Source organism: Lupinus angustifolius, chromosome LG02 (assembly GCF_001865875.1).
Source record: "Lupinus angustifolius cultivar Tanjil chromosome LG02, LupAngTanjil_v1.0, whole genome shotgun sequence".
Classification (NCBI taxonomy): Eukaryota; Viridiplantae; Streptophyta; class Magnoliopsida; order Fabales; family Fabaceae; genus Lupinus; species Lupinus angustifolius.
Window position 1 is genome coordinate 3,126,942 of NC_032010.1, and position 11,396 is coordinate 3,138,337.

Sequence of the window (11,396 nt, forward strand, 5' to 3'; positions counted from 1 at the left end):
TAATAAAAACTAATTTATAAACAATTAAGGGCATGATGATCTTACAATGAATCTTCAACATAGTTTAAACCGAAATGAAACCTCACCTAAAAATGTCCGAAAACCCATATATAGTGAGATAAAATTTTAAGTAACACTATTTTAAAAATCTTCAAATTATGACATTCCTTATTAATGCGGTAATAACAAACCAAATCTACGTAAATAAATTTGTTTAGATTAATTAGGTTGTTATTATTATAAAATCAAATTTGAAAGTGATATATAAACATATTTGTTTACATGTTATCGGCGCCAACCATAAAAAACTTGTTGATTAAATGTATATGGCACACATGATGACTGAAGGTGAAGATTCTGTGATATATTCAAGAACTGAATATGCTCAGAAGAAAAAACTTTCACCTTGGATACTTGATAGTGGAGTGTGAACACTCAATTTTGTTCGGCCACTTGTCAAATAAATTAAAATACAAAAACAACAACAAAAATTATAAATAAATAAAAAAGCATGAATATAGTTATAGTACGTGTTAAGGAAGTGGCAAGAAGTCAAATCCCTTTGTGACAATAACATTGTTGCGAACATGATTTTAGATTGAGGTCATGGATTCATTGTTAGATTAAAGTCATGGATAATTACAAGAAAATAGGATTCATTTGTCAATACTGGTGTTGGAATGGACCATGCTGGAGTTTATGTAAAAAGTATATTATGAGTGTCAATTCTGTTAATTATATTAGATCACATTGAATAGTACTTGGATGTTCCTAACCATTATCTGCCTGCCTCAGTGGCTTGTATATTGTACAAAAGGATTATTACTTGCCAATTGGTTCAATGTATGTGATTTAAATCTCACCTATGTATGTAACTAAACAAATCTAACCTATTTGCCTATATACTCAGTTTGTTTTCAGTGATAAAACTAATTATTTGTCCCTCTTATCATCTTATGTAACATTCTGCTTATTGAGTGATGATTTACTGAATATGATATTCACCTAAAAAAGTGTTGATGATGTCTCTGATAGTCATTGCTGCAAAAAGAGATCAAAGGGTAAGTTTTTTAGACAATTACATATTGGGGCATAGATGTAGTAATATTGAAACAGCCATGAATATCATAGGGAATGCCAAAATGTGGCATATTCATTCCTTTCTTTTCAGTTACACATCCTGGTTTTTCAAACAGCTAAGTTTCAAAGCATTGATAGTTACAGATCAGCCATCATTGACAGCATTCATGGGCAGTTAAAGTATTGAAATCAGAAATGAAATGGCATGGCACGTTACTGAGCTTAAAAAGAACAACTCAGAAGGCTTTTCACATCAACAAACAGCTATGAAAGGGCCATATATCACATACAAAAGGAGAGCCGCAAGAAAATCAGAGAGATTACACATACAGGGTGACACACCATAGTTACAGAGCATTCAGAATACACATACACAACAAATACCCAAAAGAGAGTGATATACATTCATATATCCACACATATCATACAAATCAGAGGGCACAACACAGAATTTGTATCTGCTCTCTATCACACACATAGAAAGAAGAGAAAAACACACAACTATCAGTCCACATACACTGACCTCACATATAACTGAGGACGATTCCGGAAGCATATCTCACATACACAAGAAAAGGATAGGCTGCTAATCACGACAAGGTTATACACAGGAACACTATCAGGTAAGAAGCGTGTTTTTTATTTGGTGATCAATCTGTGTTTTGAACTTGGACGATAAATTTATAAACAATTTTACTTAGCCATACAGAATTACATACATCCAATTCCCATTCAATTGATTTCGCAGAGGCACATATATTTTCATTTAACCCATAACAAAAGTAACTAATGCTCTATAACTACTTTAAAGCAATGAAATTTGTTTCTGGATGAACATTCATACCAATTGGTTTTTTTCTCATCATATTGCTAATTACTTCATACTATGACAAATACGTAAAGTTAGATTAGAAGAGGGATAGGGTTCTTTACCAAAATCCTTTGCCAATAACCAACCGTGGAGTCATGGTTACACCGTTTTCATTGCGGAATTAACGCCATCATACGCGGACCTTGTTGGTGTCCTCCCTATGCTTTAAGGAGCCTTTGTTAGAATGAAAAGCTGTGAGAAATAAATAGGACATAGAAAAGAGCATGGGTTCATGGTTAAAGGAAAGTAAAAATGGAGAAAGATAACCACTAATTCTTCAAGCCACCGTGATAATCGGTGTTCCCCACCGTGACTCCACCTTCACCAATCGAACCACCATAAGCCGATGTACGAGTAGGAACCAGAATCAGAAGCCACCGTGAAGGTTGGGGTTCTATCGATGAGAACCACCATCCGAATAGACGCTACTAACGTCCAGAAGGAAAACGGCGCATAATCAGGCTCCGTTGGTGATGAACGAAGAAGGATGAGCCAAAATGACTCTCACGGTTCTTCCATCTCGGCCAAGGAGAGTAGAGCCACGTGCTGACGCCATATACCATCTCTCTCTGTAGCCATCGCCGCCGCTGCCAGTGGAGAAGAGAAGGTGTCGCCAATGAAGATGGGAGAAGATGAGGTAGAAGGAGGGTTAGGGATTTTTCCCTGTTGAAGCAATGTGATTTGGGGATATTCCCCATCCTGGTTTGTTTTATTTATTTATTATTTTCCTATTTTTATTATTTTTATTATTTGATTTAATCTAGTCCTAACCTTATTATTTGGAAATCTCTACAAACTTAAGATAAATGTTGATTGAGTTGAACAATTATACAACACTACCGTGTTGACAACACTACCGTGTTGACAATCACTATCGTATCTGTCAACCCGTTTTTCTATCATTTATAATGTATAGTTTGTATGTCATAAATGTCAAACATAATATTTTGTGTTAAATATTTGTAATATACAGTTGAATTTATTTGATTGGTATAATGTTCTACATTAAAGACTGATAGTCATAATGTAAGAATAAAAAATAATTAACCAAATAATATGAGCATATATTAGGTGGAGAGGAACATTAGGTTATATATGATTTTTTTTGTAAAAATTAAAATATAATGAGGGCAAAATAGGAAGAACCACTAATTACACCATGGTGGTAGTTATTTTGGGTTTTCCCTTTATAAGTAGTATAGATATAGAAGTATAGATAGATATATCTTTATGATACAAATGTGCTTTAACTTGTTAGTGAAAAGTTTTAATAAACAATGCACTTATAAAAATTCAAAATCACCCTATCACATAATTCCATACATAGCTAAATTAAAATAAATATTATCACTTAAATTCATATACAACTAAATCAAAACCATTTTTATCATCAAATTAATTATGGAATTTTATAGTGAGGTTATGGTTTGAGTTGTCTCTAACTTCTCAAAAAATGAGAAGAAGGTCTACAACCAATACCGTTTCTAAGACTATTAATTTCATATATATATATATATATATATATATATATACATAATTAATAAAATTTGTCATTAAATTTTATATGGATAAATAATAAAAACTATTTTGTCAATAAAATTGTATAGTGAGGTTACAGTTCGAGTTATTTCTAACTTCTCTGGAAACGAGAAGAATATATATGACCAACACCGTCTCTAAACTATTAATTCTATATAGAAGTTAGTCAAAACTATTTCATTATTTAATTTCGTTTATAAAAATTATTTCAAAACTATTTTATAAAAATAAACTACTTTATTTCAAATTAATCCTGGATTTTTATAGTAAGGTTGTGATTCGAGTCGTCTCTAACTTCTCAGAAAATGGGAAGAATGTCTACGACCAATATCATCTCTAAGCTATTAATCCTGTATATAGAAAATAATTCCCGAACCTATTTTGCTACTTAATTCTAATTATAAAAATAACCCAATATTATTTTACCAAATAAATTTTATGAGAATTTTATAGTAGCGTTATGGTTCGAGTCGTCTCTAACTCTTCTAAAAATGAGGAGAAGGTCTACGACCAACACCGTCTCTAAAACTTATAGTCTCATTGGATCGAAACACTTATATATTTTAAACAAAATCCAAATTAATTATTTCAATAAACTAATATTTCTAAACTTACTGATATTTTCTAAATCGCTAAAAATTAATCGAAGTGGCTAAATAAATTTTGAAATAAAACTACGTAGTCTTGATTTTCTCATTGCACCCGGGGATACGTAGGAGCAAGATAACCTCTTGTCAGGCACAAATATTAAAAATAAAAATATTTTCTTATGATAATTAATTTCCAAATAAATAATTGTTAAGGGTATAAAAGTCCATGTTATTAGCGAGGGTACCATTTTAATACGGGCGAACGGGGTGCTAATATCTTCCCCGGTTCGTAATCGACTCCCGAGTCTAGAATCTGTGATTAAAGACCATATTATCCAAATTGGGCTTACTATAGAGTTTTCTACGTTTTAACCGTAAAAAACGTAGTGGCGACTCTAAATCAATCAGAAGATGTAGAATTCAGGTTCGCCTCTCCATAAGTCGTAGCTCCGGTCTTCCAACCAAAAATCGGGTCACGACATGGAGCATCGAATCATATAACAGGGGATTTGCAATACATGTGCAACGCGAGGGACGTGTCTGGATATCCTGTTGGACTTCAAATGGACACACTGTCATCTCTACTAAGGAAAGAATAGTAAAACGTTCTTATAATTTAAATTTTGAACATGTACTTTATGTACCTCAATTCAAATGCAACTTGATTTATATATCACAATATAATTGTCAGATGACTCAAACTGTAATGTTCAGTTTACTAGTGATACGTGTGTTATAAAGGCCTGAATCTCGAAGATGCTAATTGGTTCGGGTGAACGAAGGAATAAACTCTATCTTTTTCATGAAATCTCAATTTAGAAGGTATGCAAAGTTGAAGGAATGAATGAGCTAGAAGTATAGCATAACAGGTTAGGACGTTCGTCTTAGAAAACTACTCAGCTAATTTCCAACGATAGTAGAAGTGAAATTAGTAATTTCAAGAATAAAGTCTGTGACATAATGCAAAGAGCAAAACAAACTAGAGAAACATTTTCTCTGAGTAATAATGGAGCGTCTCATATATTTGACTTAATATATTGTGATTTATGAGGTCCATATAGAACTCGTCCATCTTGTGGGGTTTAATATTATCTTGCCATTGTTGACGATTGTCCACGTGTGGTATGGATCTATTCGCTAATTGATAAGAAACATGTTACCAAATTGCTGACAAATTTCTTTTCGATGATAGAAAATCAATATAACAAACGATTTAAAACTATGAGAAGTCATAACGGAACAAAATTCATTTGCATGAGAAATTATTTTCTAGATCATGACATAGTGTTTCAAACTTCATGTATAGGGACACCTCAACAAAATGAGAGGGTCGAATGCAAACATCACCATATTTTTAATGTTGCACGAGATTTACAGTTCCAATGTAATTTGCCTATTGATTTTTAGGGAGAGTGAGTTGAAAATAAGCTATTTGATCAATTGCACACCAAGCACAATTTTAAAAGGTAAAACACCATATGAAGTCTTATTTGGACAAGAACCCTCCCACAGTCACTTATGTGTGTTTGGTTCTCTATACTTTGCTCACAACCAGCACACCAATGACGATAAATTTGCAAGTCGAAGTTGTAACACCGTGAATTTTCTGTGTATGTTTTATTAATTAATTATTTTAACAACGATTAATTTTAGAAATTAATCGGTATTGAATTGGACTAAACCATAATTGAGTGTTAGTCTTATTTTGTGATTTCCTATTTTGTGGTAAATTTTCGTAATTTTTTGTTACGGAAAGTTTTTGTCCTACTGTCGGACCCAAATTCGCCCGAATTCGGCCCAATAACGTGTTATTGAGTTCCGTAACTCAGAATCGAATTCTTATTGCGCCATTGGCTTCAAAATATTATTTCGAGTCAAGGTAGACATCAAGTTCGTTCATAACACATTTCTAAATATTTTTCGATCCGAATTTCGTGTTTCAAAGTTCTAACCGTAAACCGAAATCGGGAGATTTTTATTATCCGACTGGGTATTAGCCGACAATACTCGGGAATGGTTTAATCGAGAATGTGTCATCGAAAAGGTCACATCACTTTCATGTAAGAAGCTTGCTTGTTAAATAAGCAAAAAGTATATATTCTCTTACACAAAATCCCCTAAATCACTCAACAAATCCTCTCACTCCACCAACATTAGACACATCACTTATGCTGGTCTAAATCTACTTACTTTGCATTAAATTTTCTGATTTGATGAGGGTGAGGCTCTCCTATAAATACCTCACCCCATTCTCTCATTTTTACACTAAATTTCATATACAAACTAAGGTAGTCTTTTATTTTCTCTTCTTCATCTTCTTCTCATACTTCATAGAAAGTTATAAGCTTTTATTATGTTGTTCATAAAGTAGATTTTATATTTGTTCTTTAAGTATTTTATGAAGGCATAACTAAAGGGGGTGATAATAAAATCATATGAACCTTTATGTAGTTTTTGACTTTTGTAAATCTTGAAATTTCTTTCTTGTTCTTAGATGAAAAAACTATATCTTTGGACAAGGTTAGATGAGTTATTTATTTGGAAATATTAGAAATTATTGTTAGTATTTGAATGTTTAAAGGTAATGATTTTAACATCAAAGGAACCTTTAATGTGTTTAGGAAAAAGTTTGTATTTTATTCTTAAAAGTTTATGATGTTGATGAGTTGTTGTTGAAAATGTTTCATTTTTAGAAAGTATTATGTTTAAATATGGTTTAGCATATTTTACTCTTTGATTTATTAAAGTTTATGATGGGAATGATATGTATGTGATAATTGTTAAATTCAAGGTTTAAAAACATATGATATAAATGAGAAATATTTTCCTTGAGAAAAGTAATTAAAATAATATCCAGATTCTTCTCGCTTGAGCAAGACAGCTCTCGCTTGAGTGAGAAGTGTCAAGAGAAAACGAGTGTTTTAGTTCGGGGCGAGACATCTCTCGCTTGAGCTAAAATAGGCACCAAGATAACTGATTGTTTTCTCGTTTAAGCGAGACAGCTCTCGCTTAAGCCACAAATGCCTCAAAAATGGATGTGCCCTCGCTTGAGCGAGACAAATCTCGCTTTCCATACAGACATGACTTCTTTTTAAGTCGTCTAAACGATAACTCATATATACGAGAGCCTAATGGCATGTATGTCATCAAGTAGTTGAATAGGTAAATAACTATATGAAATTCTTAAAACTAATAAAAGTAAGGAATTGTTTTGTTAAAGGCGAGGGTCAGAGGGCCCGTGTTGGGCGTTTTTGGCGCCCGAGCGACCGTATTTTGCTCGGGAATGGACCAGACAAGTATGTTGACCAATTTTTGATGGATTTGTCACTTGAGCGACAGACCCTTGCTAGGGTGAGAATCGGGAAGAGAATTGAGTTTGTTTTGATGAGTTCGTCACTTGAGGACAGTTTCTCGCTTGAGCTAGAGACATACAATCTTTTTGTATGTTTCTGATTGTTTGATTGCTTAGGCAATAGCCCTAGATTGAGTGTGAAGTGTATTTACACTTGGGAAAGACCAAGACTCGGATGATTGAGTCTGGTGCCCAAAATTGACAAACTTATACAAGTACTTTTGCTCTTACGCTTATTTAGGGCAAGGTTTCCGACTGTGATGTCGTGATTAGGGAAATGCCCAAAAAGGATTACATGATACCATGCAGCAAGGTCGTCTGACCATAAGAGGCTTGGCCATACAATCGTCCAGGATATTCAGCGATGGTTCTTAGTGGTAAGGGTGTTATTCCTCTTTTTCGTGATGACGTAAGATCGGATCTCACATGAAGCATTCATATGGGAGATGTCTTAGGTTGGGCCGATCATATAAAATAATGATTAAAAGATTTAATCGGCTAACCTCGGTTAGTATGCTTAGTCATTATGGATAATGAAGTATTGGAGAAGAAATTTATGGGAGACGAACGAGCCCCGAGATGTTGAGAGGGACGATGATGGCGGTGGTTCGTCAGCAAAGTCTTGAGGGTGAGTCTAGGTGAGACGAGTCCCTTGTATTCCTGGATGAGCTATTCTGTTGGATCAAACATTTCTTACAGCGCAAACTAGACGATCTCTGACAACCCCTCTTTGCAATAAGGATCAATGAGAGGGATGCCCAAAAAGTGTTTGATACGACACCGTCCTCAAATGGACAGTTGTTTAGAATAGATCAATCATATATCCTTGCGAGGAATAATTTTGGTGCGTTCAAATTGGCTTGTTATGGGACATGTACTTTTGGTTATTTCCGATAGTATATTGGGAGGATATTGGTGAAAGGATAGATGAAACAAACCTAACATTCATACATTGAGATAGTGGATTTTGATCCTCATAATATGAGATTATAACATCATTCATCATTGTGCATTTTATATGTGATGTATATATTGTGTTTATTATGTCTATCTGTCTGGATGTGATATTCCGTTAATTCCATACTGTCAATGAGTAATATTCATTAGATGTCTTACTCTCTCTTCTTTCTGCTTGTCTTCGGATCGCATTTTGTTCAGATGGATCGTTCTACGAGGATTCGGAGTTACCGCTTCTCGATGTCCTAGGAGGGGGCATGGAGGATTGAGGGAGATCGGTACAACTACACAAGCCATTGCGACTTAGATCTGTGTAGGGTACTTTTTGATGGATTGGATGTCTCATCCTTTTGTGTAATTTTAGATTGGGCGAATATTTCTTTCGCCTTGTATTTCGTACAGCTATTTTCCGTTATTAAATGAAGTATGATTCAAAGTTATATTGCGTTATATTTTTTATTACCTTTAGGTAATGATGTTTTTGATTTTTTGCATTGTATGTTACTTAAAGTGATGTTCCGAAAATGAAACGTATATAAGGAAATAAATTTTATATGACATCATTATAAAAAAAATACGCAATTTTGAGCAAGATTTTTAAAGTAATTTTCGGGGCGTTACAAAAGTCATAGATCTTTCACTCTATTAATTTTTTATAACAACTACCAATTTCTAAATCTTATCACAAATTAAATATTTCAATCACATAATCACAATAATTGTAATGATATAATAACAATTTATACTATTTTATAAAAGTGGGAGAATAATATAAATTATATATGGAAAAAAGAATATATCTATAGTATATATAAAGTCAAAACATGATGTAACTTTTACCCTGGTATAATTTTCATTTCCTATTTTGCCCTTCAGATTATTTAATTTTTACAAAAAAAAACCATATAATTCTAATTAATCACCACCAACACATTAATTAACCACATCTCTCACCTTAAACTATACATTATCAGAAACACACAAAAATTATAATATAAAGTAAATTGAATAAAACAAATATATTTTAATTATAAAAAATGAAATATATAAAAACTGAATATATAATATCATGCAATATTGACCGGCAGTACACACTAGTGATGATGATGGTAGAACAAGATAAACTATATACAAATGACATCCTTCAAATAATATCTTGGCATCTAAGATAAATTAAATTACACTAACATTCATTGAGTTTTAGTTAAATTATACAAATCACCCTTCCCTTTTCTAAACCTACACAAATCACCTATAATTATATACATATATTTTACCGACAATCCCTTTGAGAGAGATAAATATAATTTCTTAAAATTAAACTGTGACGAGAATAATTAAGTTAAACAAAATATGATATATTATAAAGACAAATTCAAATAGTATAAGAGTCAATGTCTATTCAGTATTTTGGTTAGTTACAATATAGTATAAGAGTAATTTAAATACGTTCTTATAATTATTGATACAGTTTGTAATGAAAAAATAATAATGAATAAACATTGATTTTTATACTTAATAATTTTTTCCTCACAAAATATCATATTTTGTTTGACTTAGTTACACTCGTCATCATTTTCTATTTAAAAAATTACATTTATCTCTCATACATGGATATCGAATGTAATGTATGTACATAATTATGTGTTGTTTATGTAAGTTTAAAAAATGAAATAGTGGTTTGCATAATTTACTAAAACTCAAGAAGTATTAATTTAAGTTACTCTATAAGATAAGCATAGAATAATCATTACATCCAATCGTAAAAAAAATAACTATTAATCTTTCTCAAAGAAGCTAAAGATAGTTGAAGAATCATTTTCACTATTGTTAAAACCGTTTCATATCGGCTGGTTAAATCGATAAACCGGTGAACCGCAATACCGATACGGTAAAATAATTATATTGGTCATGCAATTATACTGTTCCAAACCGGCTAAAATCGGTCAAAACCAGTTATACCAGTCGGTTTGCAATTGGATTTTGTCGCGACCCAATTTTTGGTTGGAAGACCGGCTTTGCAACTTAGAAAGAGTCAAACTCGATTTCTACCTACTCCAATTGATTTGGAGTCGCCACTATATTTTTTGCGGTTAAAACGTAGAAAACTCTCTAGGGTAGGGTACATTTAGATATGTGTAGGGTACATTTTGATGGGCTGGATGTCTGAGCCTTTTGTGTAAGTTCAGTTTGGGCGAATATTTTTTCCGCCTTGTATTTCGTACAGATATTTGCCGTTGTTAAATGAAGTATGAATGAAAGTTATATTGAGTTATATTTTTTATTACCTTTAGGTAATGGTGTTTTTCATTTTTCGCATTCTATGTTAGTGATGTTCCGAAAATGAAACGAATATAAGGAAATAAATTTTATATGACATCATTATAAAAAAAATACCCAATTTTGAACAAGATTTTTGAAGTAATTTTCGGGACGTTACAGAAGTCATAGATCTTTCACTCTAATATATTTATTAATTTTTTATAACAACTACCAATTTCTAAATTAATTAGTTAAGATATAATCATCATTTTTTAAATTTGTATATAAAATTTGATTAAAAATTGTTAACCAATGCACTAGTATCAACTTGCATCATAAGTCACTAATGAGTTAAATATCTATAACAATATATAAAGGCAAAACAATTGTTAACCGCCATGGATGGAGTAATTTTGATATTCCAATTTCAGCCTTTGCTCTATTATTAAAATAACTTCCATATTCTACCCCAATTTTAAATTGCAAAACAAAACTGATACATGTAAATTAACTAATAACATAAAATTATTTATACCATTATATAAAGTCAATATTCATTTCAACTACCATGACATAGTATAATTTTTTAATTCCAATTTAGCCCTCATATGTTGTAACCTCCTTTATCCAAAACTCTTAAACTGCTCATTCTCTCACGTTTTCTCATTCTCATCCCTTTTTCTTCTTCTATTCTCCACAATCAACTCTCTCTTCTATCACAGGTTGTGATAAAAAATGAAACTTT

At 32.1% G+C, this 11,396-nt stretch overlaps 1 long non-coding RNA gene across 1 annotated transcript; it reads right to left on the bottom strand.

Moving 5' to 3' along the window:
- On the bottom strand, positions 756 to 2,618 carry LOC109328697. The gene is made up of 2 exons (XR_002105467.1): positions 2,014 to 2,618; positions 756 to 1,041 (listed from the first exon to the last, which is right to left on the bottom strand). It is a non-coding gene; the product is annotated as an uncharacterized LOC109328697 (long non-coding RNA).